Consider the following 23,583-nt stretch of genomic DNA (forward strand, 5'->3'; position numbering starts at 1 on the left):
GAAGAAATGGAGTTTGTTAAAGAACACAGGATAACCGGTGAGTGCCTTGCCATGGGAAATCCATTCGTTAATACTCTGATGGTTGAGTGGAGGAGACTTGGTTTAAAAGGACATTGAAAGACTCACCCTGGTTAGACAGGGAGAAAAGACCTTGTCAAACTGGGAGGAGTTTGAGACCTTAAGAACAAGACATTTCTTTAGAGATTGCAAGGTAATATATAAAGTTTATTTATTGGTTTCACAAGTAAGCTTACATTAATACTGCAATGAAGTTACTGAGAAAATCCCCTCATTGACACACTCTGGTGCCTGTTTCAGTACAGTGAGGGAGAATTTAGCATGGCCAATGCATCTTATCAGCACGCCTTTCAGACTGTGAGAGGAAACCGGAGAAAACCTACCCGGACACGGAAAGAACATGCAGAGTCCGCACAGGCAGTGAACCAAGCCGGGAATTGAACCTGGGTCCCTGGCACTGTGAGACAGCAGTGCTAACCACGGTGCCACCATGCATATAAACGTGGCATGGAGTTTTCAGTTATATTAAGAAGTTAGTAGGAAATACCTTTTCTGTAGTTCAGTAGATTAGTTGCCTATTAAGTCATGTTTAGCCCATGTCATAGTGAAAATCTTTAAGATATGAAATCTTGCTGTGTGATCCTTTTTGAGCAGCTCAACACAAATGAATTTCTCCCACCCCTTTATAAAACCAAGGCACCAGTAGGCCTCAGTAATAATTTCATCAATTTGTCTTGTCACCTTCAATGACTTATGCATGTATGTGAACACTCAGGAGTTTTACACTCTTCGAAATATACCATCCAGTTTTTAATTACCCGTAAGTGTTCTTTCTTCTGTAAAATACATTCCTTCATCATGACCGGGTCACTTTGGGTAAATAATCATTTTGGATCTTATGAAAAGATTCAAGTTCCATTCTGAGTTCAAACATTTTTGATTCACGCTTAAAACTTCATCAAACACGTCTTCTAAAAAAGGTTCCATGCGTATTTGTAAAGGATATGTTTATAAGACTTGACTCATAAATTCAGATTACATTCCTATGATACACAAAAATACATGCTTCACATATCCACAAGGAAAAGCTGCCGCCTCCTGTTCTTCATCAAAAATAAAGTGAATCAGTATCAACATTTTCAGGATACTTTGGGGATGATATTATCCCTACAATTGGAGTGGAAACCAGGCTAATTATGAGTTAAAATTCTCCATGTTAAAATTGGTCTTCAGAAAGTTGCCAGTGTTCTGTTGGCCCAATTTTATTTGCTTTCCTGAGAAGATGTCCATCCGAAGCCAGAAAAATCCATCTTTACATAAAGAAAAGGGGCCAGGACTTTCTTCCTCCACAGTCTGCTCTATCATTTGATTAGATCTTGGCTGATTTGTACTCCAATTCCATTTACCCCACATTGTTCCATACCCTTTGATAGCTTTACCCTATAAATGTTTCAATCTCAAACCTGAGATTTCAATTGACCTTGTGTCTATGTCTTATGATCCAGAGAGTTTCAGATTGTCCTTTTTGTAAATATGTAATCCTTGATTTCACTTCTAGCCTAGCTCTCATTTCAAGGTTATGTGCCCTTGCTCTGGACTTGCACACAAGAGAAAATAGCATTGTTATATTGACCTACTTGAATCACTTCATCACGTTGAGAAGCCTTGTGACTCTGTATTGTGGCTCTCTAAAGCCTATCCACCATCCTGGCTGATTTGTACAAGGCATATGTCGGGGGTGTGATGTTATAGTCCTCAGTTGCCTGAACGTGTGCAGTTCCCACGATACCTCGGCATCATCCAAGACAAAGCAGTCCACTTGATCAGCACTTCACCCCCTCCCTCTACTATTGACACGCAGTGGCACCACTGTTAATCATTTATCAGATGCACTGTAGCAACTTGCCCCTTCAGAAACAACTTCCACATGTGACATGTACCACCTAGAAAGAAGAGGGTGGTGGATGCATGGGAACTTCACCACCAGCACATTCCTCTTCAAGCCACAAACCATTTTAACCTCGAATTATATATATTTTTTTAAGTTTATTTATTAGTGTAACAAGTAGACTTACATTAACACTGCAATGAAGGTACTGTGAAAATCCCCTAGTCACCACATTCTAGCACCTGTTCCAGTACACTGAAGGGGAATTTAGCATGGCCAGTGCACCTAACCAGCATATCTTTCAGACTGTGGGAGGAAACTGGAGCACCCAGAGGAAACCCATGCAGACACAGGAGAACATGCAGACTCCGCACAGAAAGTGACCCAAACGGGGAATCGAACCTGGGTCCCTGGTGCTGTGAGATAGCAGGGCTAACCATAGTGCCTATATCACCATTCCTTCACCATTGCTGGTTCAGAACCTTGTAACTCCCTTCCTAACAACACTGTGGGTGTACCTACACCTGGCAGATTATAAACCTCAAGAAGGTTTACTCAATTAATGGTAGGACGCTGGGGAGAGTTACAGAACAAAGAGACCTGGGGTACGAGTTCATAACTCCTTGAAAATGGAGGCACAGGTGGACAGAGTGGTGAAAAAGGCATTCAGCATGCTTGGTTTCATTGGTCAGAACATTGAATATAGGAGTTGGGACGTCTTGTTGAAGTTGTACAAGATAATGGTAAGGCCTTGTTTAGAACACTGTGTACAGTTCTGGTCACCCTATTATAGAAAGGATATTATTAAACTAGAAAGAGCGCAGAAAATATTTACTAGGATGCTACCGGGACTTGGTTTGAGTTATAAGGAGAGGCTGGATAAATTGGAACTTTTGAGGTCTATAAAATAATGAGGAGCATAAATCAGCTAGATAGTCAATATCTTTTCCCAAAAGTAGGGGAGTCTAAAACTAGAAGGCATAGGTTTGAGGTGAGAGGGGAGAGATACAAAAGGGTCCAGAGGGGCAATATTTTCACATAGAGGGTGGTGAGTGACTGGAACAAGCTGCCAGAGGTAGTAGTAGAGGCCGGTACAATTTTGTCTTTTAAAATGTGTCTAGACAGTCACATGGGTAAAATGGGTATTGAGGGATATGGGCCAAATGCAGGCAATTGGGACTAGCTTAGGGGTTAAAGAAAATGGGCAGCATGGACAAGTTGGGCTGAAGGGCCTGTTTACATACTTTTGGGTGACCAATTGTTATTTTCGAATGTGCCAGGCCACAGTGTTACTGCCAAGTGCCAGGGAGTGATGCACCATTGCCACTGCCGAGGGGGATGGCCTGAAGGGCAGAACTGAGGTTGGGCCTGAGATTGGGGTTGCTTGAGCTGAGGAAAGAGGCTGAGGAGAGGCTTGAGGGGAGAGAGAGGCAACGAGAGAATGAAGTGTTCAGTGTGTGTTTGGGGAGTGGGGCTGACCCATTATTTTAATGGATGACGGGAGAATGCCTATCTTTCCTGATTGGCTGGTAGTTCTCCCCTCTTCAGCAGAGTGTCACTATTCCCATGGTGGGGGAAGCGGGTGAGGGGATCTTCTCTCTGAATGCAAAGATCGACCAATCTCAGTGAAAGCAGACTGGCTACCAGTTATGCATAGTTTTACATGCTAAAGATGGGTGAACCCCACCTTGGAGGTGCTACCAGCGTCAATGGGAAACACTCCAGTTTTCCCACTGGCATCACCACTTTGTTTTTTTTTCCTGAGGATGGCAGCTTTCATCACAATCCCCATTACGTTACTCAGCCCAACCTTAAGAAACAACTCTTTCTTAGTACTGAGCCACTGAATGTTTTCTGCATTTGCTGTTTATGTTTTCTTATCAATGTTATGTTTTGCTTCTGGAGTTTACTACTCAGTTCTTTTACATCCAATTCTCCTCCTGTTCAGACTTTAGCATAGGAGATCAATTTTGTTGAGAGGCCATGGAAAATTTTGGGAGTGGATGTCCCAATAATTTGAGAGGACCATTCCGTAACTGTTCTTCATGCAAGCTTGATTTCCTAAGACCAACAAATGTGACTTCTTATTCAACAATCATAGCAAATCCAGCCCATTTAGTTGGAAATTGTACTTGGCTGCACAAAACCAGCACATTGGGTATTAGGAACTCACATCTCACCAAAGTTCATTTTTTAAGTAAATTAACCAGAAGAATTCAAGAGCAATTGAAAATGTATTTTTCTTTCTAATTTGCCTTGAACACATAACTTGGACCAGTTTTTGGAAACATGCTTTAGCATTTGATCCCTTAGTTATTGCCTGGAGAAAAATTAGATAAATTATTGCTGTGCACTGTTCTGGTCTCTGTAGCAAAGCAATTACTCAAATCAGCTGCCTTGCTTTATTTTGTGTAGCTGGATGAGATTGTCTGCAGCATAATGTAGTGGGTTGATAATTAAGATAGATGTCATGTGGCCTGCACTATACTTAGTAATAAATGCCCTTTCAGATGTATCAGTAAAGTGGAAAAGTGATAATAATGCTTTAACTTGTTCTGGAAGCATTTTACAAAGATATCAAATGTTCTGTTGTATTAAATGTAAAAAGTAAAAACTGTTTAATAGACTGAAAACAAACATCTAACAATTTTTAGCTGTGAAAAACAAATGAAAATGATTCATTTTCCACAGTCAGAAATGGTGCTGAATTTAGTTATGCAAGGCAGCTGAATGATAAATCACATCAGTATTTGCAATGGGCAAGAGGTCACACTTTCCAATCCATGAAATGAAAGCAATATTCAATGCTGCTGCTGATGATCTAACCACGTTGATCCATCCTGTTTGTGAAGAGATTTTTAGTAGTAATTTGCCAAAGTGTGGTAAACAACCGTATCAGCACTACAGTGGTATGTTTCATTTTTGATAAGGCCCAGACAGGGGGTGAGTCAACAAAATTAGAGCACATGGGATTAGGGGTAATGTGCTTTTATGGATTTAGAATCAGTTAACAGACAGAAAACAAGGAGAAGGAATAAGAAATGTATTTTTTCAGGTTGGTAGTCTGTTTCTAATGGGGTATTGGGTATGTAAGGATCATAGACATAGGATAGAATCCCTACAGTGTATAAGGAGGCCATGTGCTCCATCAAGTTTGTACTGACTCTCTGAAAGAGCATCTTACCCAACGTCAACCTTTCTGCCCCACCCAAACCCTGCAACCCTGTGCATTTACCATGGTTAATCCACCCAATCTCCACACCTTTGGACACTAAGGGGCAATATAGCATGGTCAATCAGCCTAGCCTGTACATCCTTAGACTGTAGGAAGAAAACAGAGCACCAGGAGGAAACCCGTGCAGACATGGGAAGAATATGCAAACTCCACACAGACAGTCATCCATGGCTGGAATCGAACCTGGGTCCCTGGTGCAGTGCTAATCGCTGTGCCACCGTACCACCCTGGGGTGGCTAGGGCCACTGCTATTCACAATATTTATAAATGATTTGGATGACACAAAACTAGTTGAGCATATATATAAATTGTGAAGAGGATCCCAGGAGGCTTCTAGGGCATTTGTACAGGCTAACTGACTGGGCAAGAACATCGCAAATGGAATATAATGTGAATTAATGTGTAAGTATTTACTTTGGTAAAAAAACACAGAAAGGCAGGTATTTCTTAAATGGTGAGAGGTAAATGTGATAACCCCCATGAGGTCCATGGTGAATCTCTAATTTATCTCCCTGTGGGGCTCATTAAATGAGTTCCCATGGTAACAGGCTCAAGTAACTTTAAGTTGAGCTCTTTATAAAGTGGAAACCGGAAGGGTCTACAGAACGATTGTCTTGATTAGGACTTATGTACGTACAACACAGAGTGGTGACTTTCCTTTGTTTGCTTTCCAGTTGGGGTTCCTGAGTTATTACATTGGTGATGAAGAACAATGAATGTTGCAATGGAGAAGGTAAGACAGCAACGAGGAGATTTGAAAAATGCCACTGTTTGGAAAATTGGAAGTGTATGATGTAGGTGTGGAGGACTGGTGCCAGTACACCAAATAAAGAAATAATTCTTCCGGGCATTTGGGGTAGAAGGGGATGAGCGGCAGAAAGGCATTCTCTTGGTCATCTCTGAGGCCTCAACTTTCAGCACCACAAAGAGTTTAACCTACCTGACAGCTCCGGATTCAAAATCCTTTAATGAACTGATAGACTTGGGACTGAACCACTATGACCCCAAACCATCTGTTATATTGAAGCACTACAGGTTAACAAGGCAAATAGACTTTCTGTAGAACTAATTGTGGAATTTTTGACGGGAGTGCAGAAGTTGGTGGAACACTGTGAATACATGCCAGCATTTCCAGAAATGTTAAGGGACTGCCTGGAATGTGGAATAAATAATATAGCGAACCAAAGGAAGCTACTAACTGAACCAAATCTGAAACTTAAGAAAGCCAGAGAACTGGCGCTTTCTCACAAAAAAGCAGAGAAAAGGGCACAGGAGCTCCAAGGATCCATAGACAGTATCGTCTTCAGACTTAGGTGCCCCCAATAATGTAGAATCAAGTCGCCAGAAGACCTCTACGCCATTTTTCCCCATATCCCCATATCCCTTGGCATCATTAATATCCAGTTAATTTATTGATTTCTGTCTTGAACAAACTCAATGATTGAACTTCCACAACCCCTGGAGTAGCAAATTCCAAAGATTCAGTTACACATGGGAAACAGACAGTTCGATTCCACCTAATAGTGGTGCAAGGACCAGGGCGCAGCCACTTGGGAAGGGACTGTCTACAGAAAATCAACCTAGATTGGCAACAGGTCTTTAAAATGGATATTTGTAACTTATACCAGATCATTGGGAAGTCTCCAAGGTGTTCCAAGAAGGCCTTGTGAAGATTAAAGGTGCCAGGGCCAAGATCAAATAGAGCTAGAGGCCCAAACTAAACACTTCAAGGCATGACTGGTCCCATATGCTCTAAGGACTCAGATAGGATATGTGATTCTCTGGAAGTTGCTACTCCAGGGGGCTGTGGAAGTTCAATCATTGAGTTTGTTCAAGACAGAAATCAATAAATTAACTGGATATTAATGATGCCAAGGGATATGGGGATATGGGGAAAAATGGCGTAGAGGTCTTCTGAAGACTTGATTCTACATTATGGGGGTCACCCAAGGCTGAAGACGATACTGTCAATGGATCCTCGGAGCTCCTGTGCCCTTTTCTCTGCTTTTTTTGTGAAAAAGTGCCAGTCCTCTGGCTTTCTTAAGTTTCAGATTCGGTTCAGTTAGTAGCTTCCTTTGGTTCGCTATAGTATTTATTCCACATTCCAGGCAGTCCCTTAACATTTCTGGAAGTGCTGGCATGTATTCAGTGTTCTGCCAGTTTCTGCACTCCCATCAAAAATTCCACAATTAGTTCTACAGAAAGTCTATTTGCCTTGTTAACCTGTAGTGCTTCAATATAACAGATGGTTTGGGGTCATAGTGGTTCAGTCCCAAGTCTATCAGTTCATTAAAGGATTTTGAATCCGGAGCTGTCAGGTAGGTTAAACTCTTTGTGGTGCTGAAAGTTATGGTGCCATAACCTATTTGAGTGATGGAGCAGGCCCAATAAGCTGAATGGCCTACTCTTGCTCCTCAGTTCCTAGGTCAATTCGCCTTAATGTAAAAAGAAAGTTGAATAGTTGTAGCTGCTTTAATCAAGTGGAAATTTAACACTGAACCCACTGATGTACAAATCAAACACAGACAAGTAAATGGCAAGTCAAGAAGAACAACTGAGGTTCACGAAGGATGTGGTGAAATTAGACTTTAAAAGGTGTTGAAGAGTTGAATAATCATTATGTGCTTTTTCAATCTGAAAGTCTGAAATTCATGCTTGAATTATTGGGCCAAGTAGTTAAAAACATTTCCAAGAAAAGGAGTAACTAACATGACAGAAGGAAATAGTTTTAACAGTGTCAAAAAAGCACAAGATCACAAGATAATTACAAATTACATTCATTTTAGTTTGCTCATCCAAAACGATCCTACATTGCGGATGCAATTCAACTGTTTAATAAATGATAAATAAATTATTCTAGAGATTATGACTCACTGCATCCAGAAGCCATGTATTGACTGTGATTTGGTGAAAATGATCTTCCTGGTATGTTCACTGAATTCCTACCGTGCAGAAGTAAGCCATTCGGCCCATCAAGTCTGCACCAACTCTCTGACAGAAGATACCACCCAGGCCCTTACTGGTAACATACATATTTGCCCTGCTAAACAACCCCCAGCCTAAGCATCTTGGGAAAATAAGGGCAATTTTGCATGGCCAATCCACCTAACCCAGACACCTTTGGGGTGTGAGAGAGAACAGGAGCAGCCAGAGGAAACCCACACAGGCACGGGGAGAATGTACAAACTCCACATAGACAGCCACCCAAGGCTGGAATTGAACTTGGGTCCCTGATGCTGTGAGACAGCAGTTGTGACCACTGTGCCACCCTACCACTCCTCATATGCCCTAGTCTTTTACTAGTTTGAAACTGCACTCCCCTACTCTACTCTCATAGTTTAGCTCTCAGTAGTTTTTCAGATCTTTTCATAAAGTTAACAATCTTATATTTTTTGCTGAGATTGCCTTTCAGACACCTTGGACCTGATTTCACTGGCTTGCAGAAAGGCATTCTCCATTGGCCTCAGGCGGGCGTGCTGGTAAAATTCTGGCTCTGGGTGGAAGTTTCCATTTTTGAAATTAAGTGCAGTGGTCAGTGAGTTTCTTGGCATATTTACCACTAGGTGGTGTAGCTGGGAATTGTGCTCGATTTTGTGCTTGGAAGCAAATTAATTTTCATAGGTGAGTTTCTGTCTGAATCATATGTGGATTCATCCATCCTGCCATCATTTAATAGAGACGAAGGTCTGGATGCCATATGGAAACATCACCCTTACTTTCTCCAGCCTGGCTTTGTGAGGAATATGTCTCTAGCTGCTTCAAAGAGGAGAGCAGTCCCAAAGTTTAGTAATGACTAACTGGGGGCCCTCATCAATATGGTTCATCAATCTAGGCTGTCTTCTATCCCAGGAATGGCTCCAGGAAGACCATCAACATCACTTTGCCAGCCTTGGAAATGATTTTAAGGTGGTAGCACATTTTGGCCACTGTCCGAGAAACATCATCCAACGCAGGAAGAGGATGAATGATCTCATCATTTCCACCAGGCTAAGTCAACCTTTTTGTATCATGCATTCAAAGGGTCACACTGCTGAGGGATCTCACACAATGAGAATATAATTTCAATATTTTTGAATCCCATTATGAGTTCTCCTTGCTGGAATCATCTTCCCATGCTGAATCATCTGGGCACAACAGTGTACATTTTGAACAATGTGTTTCACAACAGGATATAAAAAATTTTCATCTGACTACACACACTTCGCTCATGACTTTGATATGGATTTGCCTACCTTGCATTGCATAGCACTCACAGGCATCAGTAACAGACTTCACAGCCCCCGCCCAACCATGTTCAAGGGATTATCGGAGCCAAGTTTCTACCTACTAGACCAGCAGTAAGCCGTCTCATGGGCTTCAGGGCTAGGGAAGGAGAGGCAAGTGGCTCCAGGCTGGAGAATGGGCTGCAGGGTTAGGCTTGTACTTGGGAAAGAGGGCCAAGTCGCCTCAGGCAGGAAAATAGGCTCCCAGGATAGTCTGTACTGGGGATTATGAGTGGGAAAGGTGGCACTCAGACACATTAATTTGGGGAGAGGTTTGCAGGAAAGGTGAGGGGGTTGTGGTGGGATTGGTATATATGTTGAAGAGTGTACGTAGTGGTCTAAAGGTGGAATGCGTGATATCCGCATGGGCCATGGGCACATCTACATTAAAGTATTCAGGGACTAACAAATGGACATGTACCACAAGGATGATTTGCTCAAGGAATACAGGGAGTGGGTTGTGAGGTCTGTAAAGGAGGGAAACCTGAACATGAAGCTCCTCCAGGACAATGGAAGGGGTTTTCATATTCACAGAGGGAAAGTCTAAGCTGGTCTGGCAGTGAGAATTCTGCACTTTCAACTTCTGCACCTTCCAATCTGCGGTAATGACTCAGTACAACACTAACGTGAGGAGAAAATCTGCTGGTGAGGGCTGTGTAGGTGGATTGGCTGATCACATATTGGGGTGCTGATTATAGGCCCCCCTAAAATAATCTCATTTCCTGAATGAACATTTGCCCTGATGTTAATTTCATAAGCGTGTTACTTTAGACTGCAGTGAATGTGACTCCCAATAGCTGAGCTAGAAGCAGCTCATCCAAGTGCATAGCCAAAGCAATGTGATTGCAGTCAGCCATGTTGCTGGGGAGGGGAGTTGGGGTAGGGAATCCTTGATTACACATTCTGCATGGCCATCATTTCATGGAGTGAGTAGTCTCCAACATGGGAACAAAGCTTTGAGCACATTCACTGATGAGGCATAGACAGAAAGAAGACGTTGGGAGACTAATGCTGACAGATGTCTGTTTCTCATTGACACCGTGGATAGGAGGCCATCAGGAATATTGAGGCTGGATTTATCACTGCCTATCTTAGGCAGGACACCAGAAGAACAGCATAACACCAGAGGAAGGAAAAATTGCTTCAAGGCCAGTGGATGCATAGAAAGAGGCCATATCATGGGCTAGATGAAGTAGGCATGCTGGACTGGTGAGCTTGGTAGACCTCCCTCAGCCAGTGTATGGTGCACAGGATGAAGCAGCTTCTTTGTGCTTCGGGTGAATGTGAGTGCAAAAAAGTCTGGAATTGTGTTAGAAATGGGACTTAAGAGTGGCACTGCCACTAAAGTCCCACCGATGATTTAGCCCCACATGGGTTTCATGGCAACAAAGGGTGTGTTCAATGCAAAACTCCATTGATAATTGCAGGACCACTGGCCAATGACAGGCTACTTCGATGGGTTGTTTGGAAAATTCCACCCTTGGTGATGTAGGAACCATGGGGAATTTCACCATTTTGGCTGGCATGGTACCTAACATCTTTGTATAAATTGCTAACTTAGTAGCTGTACTGCTTAATCCAAGGAGTTGGACTTCTCCTCATAGGTACTTGTAGGTCTCTTCTCCCACCACTGCAGCAGAAGTGTCCATGTTGACCTGTAAACTCAGCAGTTGCTCATTCACTGTAAGGACTATCTCAATGGAAGCCATCTTAAACAGACCAATCTGGGGTTAATATTTGTAACATGTTGAGTACATATATAAAGTTGTCTAACTTCATTTCTTATATATAAGTAGTGTTTCTTCTTTCATTTTAGTAATCTTTCTTCCACTTCTTTAAATCATTAATAAATGTCTAATATTTGTCCAATAAAAATGTAGTTTTCTCACACTGCTTAGTATTGAGTCATTTATTCCTGTTCATCTAAAGTATAGCTCTGAACCTGGGTGAGAATCCATGAGGGACTTTCCCACCCCTTCCATTTCAAAGGCCTGAGGGCAGTGATCACCGTGTGGCTTATCTTTGCACTGTTCCTGTCCTAGATGTCTCCTTTCTGTCTCTGAGATAAAACTGGAAACAATACTCAAATTGTGGTCTGACCAAATCATAGCACAGTTTGAGCATGATATTCTGTGGCTTGTTACTTTCACTATTTTGGTCATGATGAATTATGGTTGAAATACCAAGTTATCTGTTCCCTCTGCAGAAACTGACTCCATTGCCGTGAGCTTCTGCTTTGTTTCAGTTTTTCAGCATTTGCAGTTGTCCGTTCTTTTGTTTATTTCACTCAGCAGTGCATCGGTACTGTTGATTGCTGTTTGGTTTGGACCAGTTGAGATTTCATGACTCCTGGTCACTTTCTATGTTGTCTTTCAGTTGAGACATTAAAAAGTTGGGCAAGATTTTCCATTCTGTGCTTTGAGTGCTGACTGAGGTGAGAAAGTCTGTGTGCAGCTCTCCAGCTGCACAGTTGGGTTTTCTCTCCAGATAGTCCGGCACTCTGTGCGGGAAAAGTCTGGAGGTATGACTCACACCATTACAGTGGAGGTATGGGGCCTACTGTATAGAGAAAAGGGCGTTTAAATTGCACAAAATAAATACACCCCCAAGGCGGAAATGGTACAACTCCAACCACCACCATAACAGATGGAAGGACAGACACTCCCCACCCTCAGATTGATGTATGCATAGTGGCCTGCTGATTCCGGCCTCTCCAGCGGGCTGAGGATCTGCCCCTCACTTACCGGCGTGAATCTCTCTAGAGCACTCTGTGATGCGTAGAGTGTCGATGATTTATTCAGGTAAGTATGCCCAAAAAATGGATGGGAAATTTTCCCATTTTGCCGCCCGTTGGGCACTTTGTTTTTTTTTGGGGAAGAATCCCAGTCAAATGTATCCTTTTAATATAACTCCATTTTAATTTACGCCTCTTTTATGAAATATGTGCATCACTGATGTTTTCCTATCAGAACTTTACAATTGTCTGTACTGAATTTCCTCCGTCATTGATCTGTGCATCAAAAGTTTTGGCTAGTTCAATTTGTAATTTTTGAACTGCTTGTTCGGATTCTATTGCTGTTCAATAATATTTTGCTAGCTTGATATATTTCCATTAAGATTTTGAATCTAAGTGTTAGCTAGTTGCATTATTTGTTTCATCACTCATCCTTTGGGCATCCTAACCACCCCAAAATTACTCCCGTAACCACTGATTTCTTCCATATGAATAAGATAACCAAAAAAACAACTTGCAATTGTGTTGTATCCTTATTATAATAAAACATCCAAAGTGCGTGCTGTGGCTCTCTGGACTGAGTCATTTGGCCACACATCAATTGGCCATAAAAAATGTAAACTGCATGCAGCAATGTCAGTAGGTGCTGTCTTTCAGAGAAGGTGTTAAACCAAAGCTCCATCTGCTCTCTTAGGAGGACATCAAAGATATCATGGCATTATTTTGAAAAGTAGCTGGTGTTCTGACCAATTGAATCATTATGGCAAAGAAAGAAATTCAGCCTGTCAGATCTGTGTCAGCTGTCAAGGGAAATCCGGTCAGTCCCATATCTAAATCTCTTAAAGTCTCCTTCCAGGTTGGCCAGATGTTGTTCCTGTGAGGTCCCCATTATCAGGACATCATCAAAGTACACCATGACTTTTGGAATTCCTTGCAACAACTTCTCCATTGCCCGTTGGAAAGTTGCACAAGCAGACAATATGCCGAAAGTCAAACTTATATACTGAAATAGTATCCTGTGGGGTCCCCTCTTGATTGTTGCACATTTTCTGGAATCTTTGTCTAGCTCAAGTTGTAGGTAAGTGTGACTCAAATTGAGTTTTGAATATATGGGGCCCCCTCCATCAACTTTGTGTAAAAATCTCTATTTTTAGTATAGGATACCTGTCGAGTTTGACAGCCTGGTTTATAGTGACTTTGTAATCGCAGCACGTCCTGCAGCCTGGTTTTACAATGGGAATGCTAAGAGCTGTCCATTCAGAGGAGAACTGTATCAACCTTATAATTCCCAATTCCTCCAATTGTCTCAGTTCAGCCTCGACTCTCTGATTCAGGGCACAAGGCACAGGTCGAGCTCTAAAGAATTGAGATGTGAACTCAGAGTTCACATAGCATTTGGCCTTGATCCCTTGTATCCAGTCTAGCTCATTTTGAAAGATGTCTTTGAACATGATCTCTTGAATAGCACCATCCATTATTTTAGAATTTCCAATCAACTTTGCTTTATCCATCATAGCCAGTCCTTCCCTATGAGGCTTCCGCAACAATCTTGAGTAATTGAGCTGACTGGTTTTGATACAACATTGCTTCTGTCATGGTACCTAACACTTTAGTGTTTTAAATTGCTAACTTAGCAGCTGTATTGCTTAATCCAAGGAGTTGGACTTCTCCTCATAGGTACTTGTAGGTCTTTTCTCCCACCACTGCGGCAGAAGTGCCTATGTTGACCTGTAAATTCAACAGTTGTTCATTCACTGTAAGGACTATCTCAATGGGAGCCATCATGTTCAACTTGAACATGTTCAATGCTTTATCTCAGATTCTTCCTCAAAATCTTCCTCTACTTTATGCACTGGAGTCAAGGTGTGTGTTTTTTTTAAACTAGGTGCACTCTACTGGGCTTAGTGCCAATCCTGAATGTGGCCCTCCTCATAACAAACAAATGAAATCCTTGCAATTGCATCTATCTTGAGGTGATCTCCCCCATATTTGTAGCACTCGTTGAGAGCCGATTTTTCTCTTCTGCTTCTGTCCACGATTCTGCTCCAGGGATCTCTGTTCAATCCCAATTATGCCTGGCACTTGAGGTCCTTGTCTAGCAGTTGCTCCTCTTCATAGTTGATTCACCTCGCCTTCCTATATGCATTTTCAGAATTTTCGATAGTTTGGGCTATCCCTATTGCTTTATCCAGGAATATTTTTGTTTCAGCTAACAGTTTCCTTTGGATGTTCAGATTATTAACGCCACAAATCAAATGATCGCACAACATGTCATTTAACAAAGAGTCAAATTCAAAGCACTCAGCCATTTGACGAAGTCTTGTAACAATGCAGAAATTGTCTCCACGGGGTCCCTGATGGTCAAATTGAATTTATACCATTGCAATAAAATGGAGGGCCTGGGGTTTTGATGCCCTTTCACCAATGCCATTAACTGATCAAGAGGCTCGGTATCTGGGACCTCTGGAGAAGTTAGACTTCTAATGAGGTTTAAAGTCTGGGGTCCACATGCTGCAAGCAGGATAACATTTGTCTTCCCCAGTAATATCATTAGCAGTGAAGAAATACTGCAATCTCTCCATGTATTAGCCCCAATCTTCAGCCCTTGGTCAAAAAGAATTGAGTTTTCTTATTAGTGGGATTATTGTTCACTCACACTTACTGCAGAAATCTCATCTCTTTCCTTCTCTGGAGGGCTTCTAAAACTCTTGACTGTAGTCCAAATTACTCTCATTGTCAATGTGATAGCACGAGGTATCAATGATAAGGCTGCTGTAATCAGAGTGATTTATTTAAATAATAAAGGGGTGAAACTTTATACGATCTTCCTTTAAAGGGGTCATGCTACTACATTTTCCCTTCAGACACTGGGACATAGACTACCTCACTGGAATTGGGAATGACCTCTTTCAGTTTGGTGTATTGCATTTGCAGCTCCCAATATGGTCTCCTCTATACTGAAGGGACCAAGTGTAGATTGGCTGATCGCTTTGCTAAGCACCTTTGGTCTGTGGACAATCAGGACACTGACCTTCCTATTACTTGCCATTTTAACACATGATCCTGCTCCCCATGCCTTTATGCCTGTCCTTGGCCTACTGCAATGTTCCAGTGAAGCTCAATGCAAACTGGAGGAACAGCATCTCATCTTCCGGCGAGGCACTTTACAGCCTTCTGCTCTCAACATCAAATTCAACAACTTCAGATGATTAGGTCTACTCCACCTCAACCCCTTTGTTTTCATCTTATTTAATTTTTTAACGTTCTCTACCTTTTGTTTCTTTATTGTCTTTCTTCATTTTTCTTCCCTCCCCACTCTTTTCCCCCTACTTTATCCCCCGTTTCCTTATCTTTTCTCCCCCTCTGCTTTTCCTTTCCCCCTTTTTCTAAATTTTACCCCTCTCCCACCCATTCCCCACCTTTCCCCACATCTTCATCTGTCACAACTTCCCCTCTGATTTCATCTTCCCTGCCGTTTGGCCATTCACACCCTTTATTCTCTCTGTGGACTGCCATTAGTAGCTTTTTCTCCTGATTTCTGTGGCTATGACTCATCTTTCATTCCCCCATCCTAAAGTATAAATATCTCCCATTTTCTATGCCTTTTAGCGTTGACACAGGATCATCAGGACTCGAAATGCAAGCTTCTTTCTCTCCTTACAGATGCTGCCAGACCTGCTGCGATTTTCTAGCATTTTCTCTTTTGGTTGGGAATGACTATATTTAGCTAGCAATCAACTTGGTTGATTTGTTTCACTGACATTAAAGTTATTGTATTAAGTGAAATTTGCGAACCAGTTACATGGAAAGGTTATGTTTTTCTCAGTATCCTTTACAGGTAGCTGGAGCCCATCACCACTGGTTTAGGACATTTTAATAACTACATGAAAATTGCATACTGCAAACACATTTATAGAACATATATATAGGCCTCATATATAGAAGTGAGATACAACTTTTCAGTGTACCTCAGGTAACATCCTTAGAAAGCTGACCTTGCACCAAACGAAGACCTTGAAATAATTTATCTCCATGAGAATAGCAAGATATTGAGAGCAAAGACATTTAAGATGGAATTGTGTTTTCCAAATATCTTATCTAGTTCACCATCTGTAGATGCAGACAGTGGTGCACTGTTTCCTCCCGCAATAACTGTAACTACAAAGGCACTTAAAAAGTGGAGAATGCTGTGACTGGTTATATAGGCAGTGAATTTAAGCAGTAAGATTTTTCAGCCCCTACTTTGATGTTACTAAACAAGAAGTTCACTGGTTATTTTTGAACTTTGGCTACATTATTTTTTCCTTCCTTTAGTACAAGCTTTCTGCACATTCTTAGATATTCTGCGAGATTTTACAGCCTCGCTTGTCCGGAAACCATAAATTCCCGCCCAAGGTCAACAGACCTTCCCATGGTCTGCTCCTCACTCGTTATGATTCCCATAACAAATACTTGCGGTACATCAGATCAATTGCTGTCAAAAACTCTTGTCAATAACGGATAGTCATTATTATAGTGGAATTTGGAGATGGTGTAATTAAGAGCTAATGTATTAGCAGTGAGCTCTAAAGGATAGATTTCATATGTTTGCACTTCTCAGTGTGGATCTTTGTGTCAGGAATATTTGTAAAGTTTTAGAAGTCAGCATAAGTCCAAACATTGTTGCCTATCTCACTGTGAATTTTTATTAACATCTTAATAATACTTGTAAGAAAGAGTTGATGAAATATATACCACTACGAATATTCTTGAGACGGAATATTCTAGAGACGAAATATTCTAAAGTCTTGTTCATCTTACTATACTATACTCCTTATACGTTGCTAACTGAGTGGCCAAATTCCCCTCCAACTCGATTTTCAAGTTTGCTGATGACACCACTGTGGTGGGTCTGATCTCAAACAATGATGAGTCAAAGCACAGGAAAGAGATAGAGAATCTGGTGAACTGATGCAACAACAATGATCTCTCCCTCACTGTCAACAAAACAAAGGAGATAGTCATTGACTTCAGGAAGCACAGTGGAGGACGTGCCCCTGTCTACATCACCGGATTGAAGTGGAAATGGTCGAGAGCTTCAGGTTTCTAGGTGTCCAGATCACCAACAATTGTCCTGGTCCCTCTAGGTCGATGCTATTCTTAAGAAAGCCCACCAATGCCTCTATTTTCTCAGGAGGCTGAGGAAATTCGGCATGTCTGCTAGACTCTCACCAATTTTTAAAGATGCACCATTTCTGGATGTATCATAGCTTGGTATGGCTCCTGCTCTGACCAAGACTGCAAGTAACTATCAAGGGTTATGAACAAAACCCAGTCCACCATACAAACCAGCTTCCCATTCATTGTCTCTTTCTACACTTCCCGTTGCCTCGGAAAAGCTGCTAGCATAATCAAAGACCCTCATATACCTTAGACTTACTCTCTTCCAACTTCTGTCAGGAAAACGATATAAAAGTCTGAGATCACATACTATGTGACTCAAGAACAGCTTCTTTCCTGCTGCCATCAGACTTTTGAATGCTTATATTATTTTAAATTCTATATATTATATATTATGTTATAGTATATGATTACCTTAGATTAAGTTGATTTTTCTCTACACACTAGCCAACAGTATATTCTGCACCCTCTCCTTTACTTCTCTATGAATTGCATGTTTTTTCCAATGGCAGAGTGTGTAATGGTTCACCCCCACCACCATCACCGATCAGCCCCTAGTAGGCCTTGCAGTAAGGGCCTGCCCCCTCTGGCCCTGCCCCTTGACACTGTCCAGTGCTGAGTGGGCAGTGCCAGCCTGCCTGGTTGACACTGCCAAAGGGACAACCCCTCCTGCCGCGACCTCCCGGGGCGGGGGGGGGGGGGGGGGGGGGGGGGGGGGCGGTGGCGGGTGTTGCGGTGCAGCCTCAATGGCCTCTGTTCCAACCAGCTTGGGGAGGTGATAGTCTAGTAGTATTATTGCTCGACTATTAATCTAGAAACCCAGATAATGTTCTGGGGAGCCGGGTCCGAATCCCACCATGTCAGATGATGGAATTTGAATTCAATAAAAATTATCTGGAATTAAGGTTCTGCTGATGATCATGAAACCATTGTCAGAAAAACCCATCTGGTTCACTGATGTCCTTTAGGGAAGGAAACCTGCTGTCCTTACCTGGCCTACATATGACTCCAGAGCAACGGCAATGTGGTTGACTCTTAACTGCCCTCTGAAATGGCCTAGTAAGCCATTTACTTGTATCAATCGCTATAAAGTTTCGACAAAGAAATGAAACTGGATGGAATACCTGGCAACGACCGAGGCACCAGAGAAAACAATGGCAAAACAAACAGCTCTGTCGATGCTGCAAAATCCTCCTTATTAACATCTGGGGACTAGTGCCAAAATTGGGACAGCTGTCTCATAGACTAGTCAAGCAACAGCCTGACATAGTAATTCTCATGGAATCATACATTACAGATAACAACCCAGACACCACCATTACCATCCCTAGATATGTCCTGTCGCACCAGCAGGACAGACGCAGCAGAGGTGGCGGCACAGTGGTATAGTGTCGGGAGGGAGTTGCCTTGAGAGTCCTTAACATTGACTCTGGATCCTGTGAAGTCTCATGGCTTCAGTTGAACATGGGCAAGGAAACCTCTTACTGGTTACCATGTACCGTTCTCCTTCGGCTGATGAATCAGTATTCCTCCATGTTGAACAACACCTGGTGGCAAAGGCGCAAAATGGGTGGGGGATTTCAATGTCCATCACCATGAGTGGCTCGGCAGCAGCACTACTGATCAAGCTGGTCGGCTGTTTGCATGTTCTCCCTGTGTCTGTATGGGTTTCCTCTGGGTGCTTCAGTTTCTTCCCACAGTCCAAAGATGTGCAGCTTAGATGGATTAGCCAAGCTAAATTGCCTCTTAGCATCCAAAGTTGTGTAGGTTAGGGGGATTGGCCATCGTAAATTGGCCCTTAGTTTCCCAAGTTATGTAGGTTAAAATTCTGCCCAAAGTCCTTTGTTGTAATCGGTTTCTTAAGTTCTGTAGCAGCAGCCACAATGCAATGACTGTTTAAGAGGTATAGGCTTGTACTCGTGATTCTGTGACCTGTGCTGATGCATGCAGCCAATGAATACAATGAATAGTGCAAGCTCCAGGCAGAAATCATGATAATAAGCAAGCAGCAAGAATTTGACATGTAATCAATGTGCATGGGTGAATTACAAACTGCAGTCTCTACACCCCTTTTTGGGGGCATCCCATTTCACTCCTGAGCATTTCTTCGAATTTTCCTAGTTAGTTTGACAGACTTCTCTCTTTTGTCAACTGCGCTTCTCTAAAATATGTTTTTCATGATTATAATTGTCAGGATTCATTTACCAGTTTTCCCATGCATGGTTATGTAATACTTCGAGGTTATTTGCTGGAGGCAGAGTCATGAGAGAAGAGCAGTGTGCTTAAATATAGAATTCTGTTTTGCTATTTGATCCTCATAATTCCCATTTGTACAACAACTAAGAGAGACTTGCTGTTATCAATTTTATCATTGCAAGTCAAATTGGAAATTGCTGTGAGTAACATTAATCGGTCTGCTTTTTTCCCAGAAAAATTGAGCCCTTTAAAAGACCCAGATTTAATCTTTGTTAAAATAATTAGAAGAGTAATTTTGGAGAAGTGCTCAAGCCCTTTTGTGATGAGATTACTGACAGAAACACAAAGCCAAGTGAGTAGAATTTGTCAAGTAACAGAAAGCCCAGATGGTATTGAGTATGCAGGAACAGAATAAGCGACACAGGGCATAAACGGTGCTCAGGGTCCATGTGGTACCATAACACATATTCAATGAGGAAAGGTCAATTCTCATGGATCATTTATGCTCTCTTTTATCAACTGCGCTTCTGATCCAAATTAAAGGTGCACATAATTTACTTCAGATTCAGTTCTTGGTAACCCATCACCAGAGGATGATTTGCACAAAGTATATGGCCAAACAGAGAAATTCAGTTTCATCGCACGCATTTTTTGAGTGCTAAAAGTGTCTTTAAACATTGAAAATGGCATCTGTGGCACATATGCAAACTTCTTGTGAGAGTTGCACTGGATGCTCTGTTGGTGAGAGTCTTAGTGTAAGTGCAGGGACTATCTGCTGGAAATATGCAGTGTAACATGAATTGACACTAGCGTAGCCATTTTGCACCAACTGGCGCTGTCTCTTAATCATGTATAGCTGACCATAAGCTCAACAGCAGTAAGGGCCTCCCAGCAACATTATTTAAAGGGATCACCTGCCAGTTTCAGGTTAGTTGCTAATTGATTCTGACAATGAAGATGAATCTCCAAAAGCATGCTAAGACTGGAAAATGGACGTCCCAAGAAAGAAGATGAATTTCCAGGAACATTCTGAGGCTGAACGATGAATCGCCTCAATGACACTGAAGCTGATTGATGCTCCCTGCACCTACTTTATGTTGTTCCAAGGTCCAAGGCTGCTGACAGTATGCATCTCAAAATGTGGAGGTAGCTCCAGACATTGCTCAGGTATATCCCGACATCTACACATCACATTGCTCAAATTGTATTTTGCACTGGCATGTTTTCCTCCTGGTGTTGTGGAAAATCAGGTGTGGGTGGAAGATTCTGGCTGGGCCTTCATCTGTGTCCCATTAGCAGGATGTAAATCAGTCTCATGCTGGCCTGCAATGGGTTACCCAATCTGCCATTTTGGACACCAGTGGAAGGTACATTGCGAAATTCACAGTGGCATCAAACCTATACTTGTAATCCCACCAAATTCTACCCCATGCCCATCATTGAGCACATCAGGGGCAATGGAAGTCTGTTCCAGCTGTATTTGAACTATCTATAGCTAGCTTCTAGATGACAAGGATAACCATTAACATCACTTATAACTCCAATGAGTTTGATCTGAATTTATTATTGTCACATGTATTGGTATACATTAAAAAGTATTGTTTCGTGTGCGCTATACAGACAAAGCATACCGTTCATAGAGAAGGAAGAGTGCAGAATGTAGTCTTACAGTCATAGGTAGGGTTAGAGAAAGATCAACTTGATGCAAGATAGGTCCATTCAAACGTTTGATGGCAACAGGGAAGAGGCTGTTCTTGAGTCGATTGGTATGTGACCTCAGACTTTTGTATCTTATTCCCAACGGAAGAAGGTGGAAGAGATAATGTCCGGGATGCATGGGGTCCTTAATTATGCTGGCTGCTTTTCTGACGGGGGGCAAGTGTAGACAGTATCAATGGGTGGGAGGCTGGTTTGAGTGATGGACTTTATTCATGACCTTTTCTAGTTTCTTATGGTCTTGGTCAGAGCAGGAGGCATACCAAGCTGTGATACAACCAGAAAGAATGTTTTCTATGGTGCATCTGTAAAAGCTGGCGAGTTTCATAGCACTCATGCCAAATTTCTTTGTGCAACCAACAAACATGTGGGTAATATGTATGAAATGAAAGTCAAATTGTCACATGAGATGGAGCAGACTGCTGATATGATGAAACCATGGGAGTGATTTTCCGACCTTTCTGGGTCTGGTGCAGATCGTGCTGATCCCGGAAAACACGTGTGCTGTCCTTAAATTTGGTTCTGCGCCTGGTGCCAAACTGTTCCTGGTGCCATTGAAGCCCTGGGTGGGGCAGCACCCATGGATGGGAGGGGTCTGACTAGGGACTACAATGATTTGGGCGCAATGTTGGGGGGGAACTATGACAGGGGGCTATGCAGCTGGTAAAGTTGTGCAGGAATAGAGAATGAAGGAGGTATGATGGAGGGGCATGCTGGGGGTCACGATGGGGGAAGGCTTGTTGATCAAGGACCCCATGCACCCCGGATATTCTCTTTTCCACCTTCTTCCATCAGGAAAAAGATACAAAAGCCTGAAAACATTTACTAATGGACTCAAGAATAGCTTCTTCCCTGCTGTCATCAGATTTTTGAATGGTCCTATCATATATTAAGCTGATCTCACTTCCTGCAATCTGTAAGTGCAACACTGTATTCTGCACCCAATCATTTTCCTTTTCCCCTATGGACTTCATGAACCATATGTTCTGCTTGTATAGTGCACAAGAAACAATAGTTTCCATTGTATCCCAATACATGTGACGGTAAATCAAATCAAATCAATCAAATAGGTGTAAATGGACATGGTATAGTTGGGACAATGGAGACATGACTGCAGGTTGGCCAGGGATGGGAGGTGAACATCCAGGCATCTTTGGTATTTAGGAAGGATAGGCGAAAAGGAAAAGGCCATGGAATTGCATTGCTCATTTAAGAGGAAATTATGCAATAGTGGTGAAACATATGGTTTTGATTATGTGGAATCTGTATAGGAAGAGCTGATGATGTCACTGGTAGACTGGATAAGGAGGATCCAGTTGATGTAGTTTATTTGAACTTCTAGGAGGCTTTCGACAAAAGCCCATATAAGAGATTAGTGTGTAAAATTAAAATGCATGGGATTGGGAGTAGTGTATTGAGATGGATAGAAAACTGACAGACAGGAAACAAAAAGTAGGAACAAACAGATCTTTTTTCAAATGGCAGGCAGTAACTAATCGGATACCGCAGGGATCAGTGCCTTGACCCTAGCTATTCATAATGTACGTTAATGATATATATGAGGGAAATAAATGTGATATCTCCAAATTTGCAGATGACACAAAGCTGGGTGTGAGGGTAAGCTGTGAGGAGGATGCAGAGTTGCTTCAGTGTGATTTGGACAGGCTGAGTGTGAGGACAAATGCATGGCAGCTGCAATATAATGTGGATAAATGTAAGGTTATCCACTTTGGTAGCAAAAACAGGAAGGCAGATTATTATTTAGATGGCTATAGATTGAGAAAGTGGAATGTATAACCAGACTTGGATGTCCTTAGACCCCAGTTGCTGAAAGTAAACATGCAGGTGCAGTAGATGGTAAAGAGGGCAAATGCTATGTTGACCTTCATAGCAAAAGAGTTTGAGTATAGGAGCAGAGATACCTTGCTGCAGTTATACAGGGCCTTGAGACCATACCTGGATTATTGTGTCAAGTTTTTGTCTCCTTATCTGAGGAGGGACGTTCTTGCTATGGAGGGAGTGCAGCGAATGTTTATTGGACTGATTCCCGAGGCAGCAGGATTGATGAATGAGAAGTGGTGGAGTTGGATAAGATTATATTCTTTGGAAATTAGAAGAGTGAAGGGGGAATATCATAGAAACGTATAAACGTGTCAAAACATTGTGACCGGAAAGCTCCAACAATTCACACTAGTGAAAATCTCCAATCTTGCCAGTTTTCACGGTGGTGTGGGGTGACATCAAAGGAGATCCCATTGACAGAAGCAGGAGCAGAGAATTCCACCGTCAGTGAACAACATACCATCTTCCACCATCAGGAAACACGGGGCTGAGAGGCTGAAAAATCTCACCCTGAAGGAGTTAAATATAATGC

Source organism: Carcharhinus amblyrhynchos, chromosome 8 (assembly GCF_965287045.1).
Source record: "Carcharhinus amblyrhynchos chromosome 8, sCarAmb.v2.hapA, whole genome shotgun sequence".
In the NCBI taxonomy this organism is placed as follows: domain Eukaryota; kingdom Metazoa; phylum Chordata; class Chondrichthyes; order Carcharhiniformes; family Carcharhinidae; genus Carcharhinus; species Carcharhinus amblyrhynchos.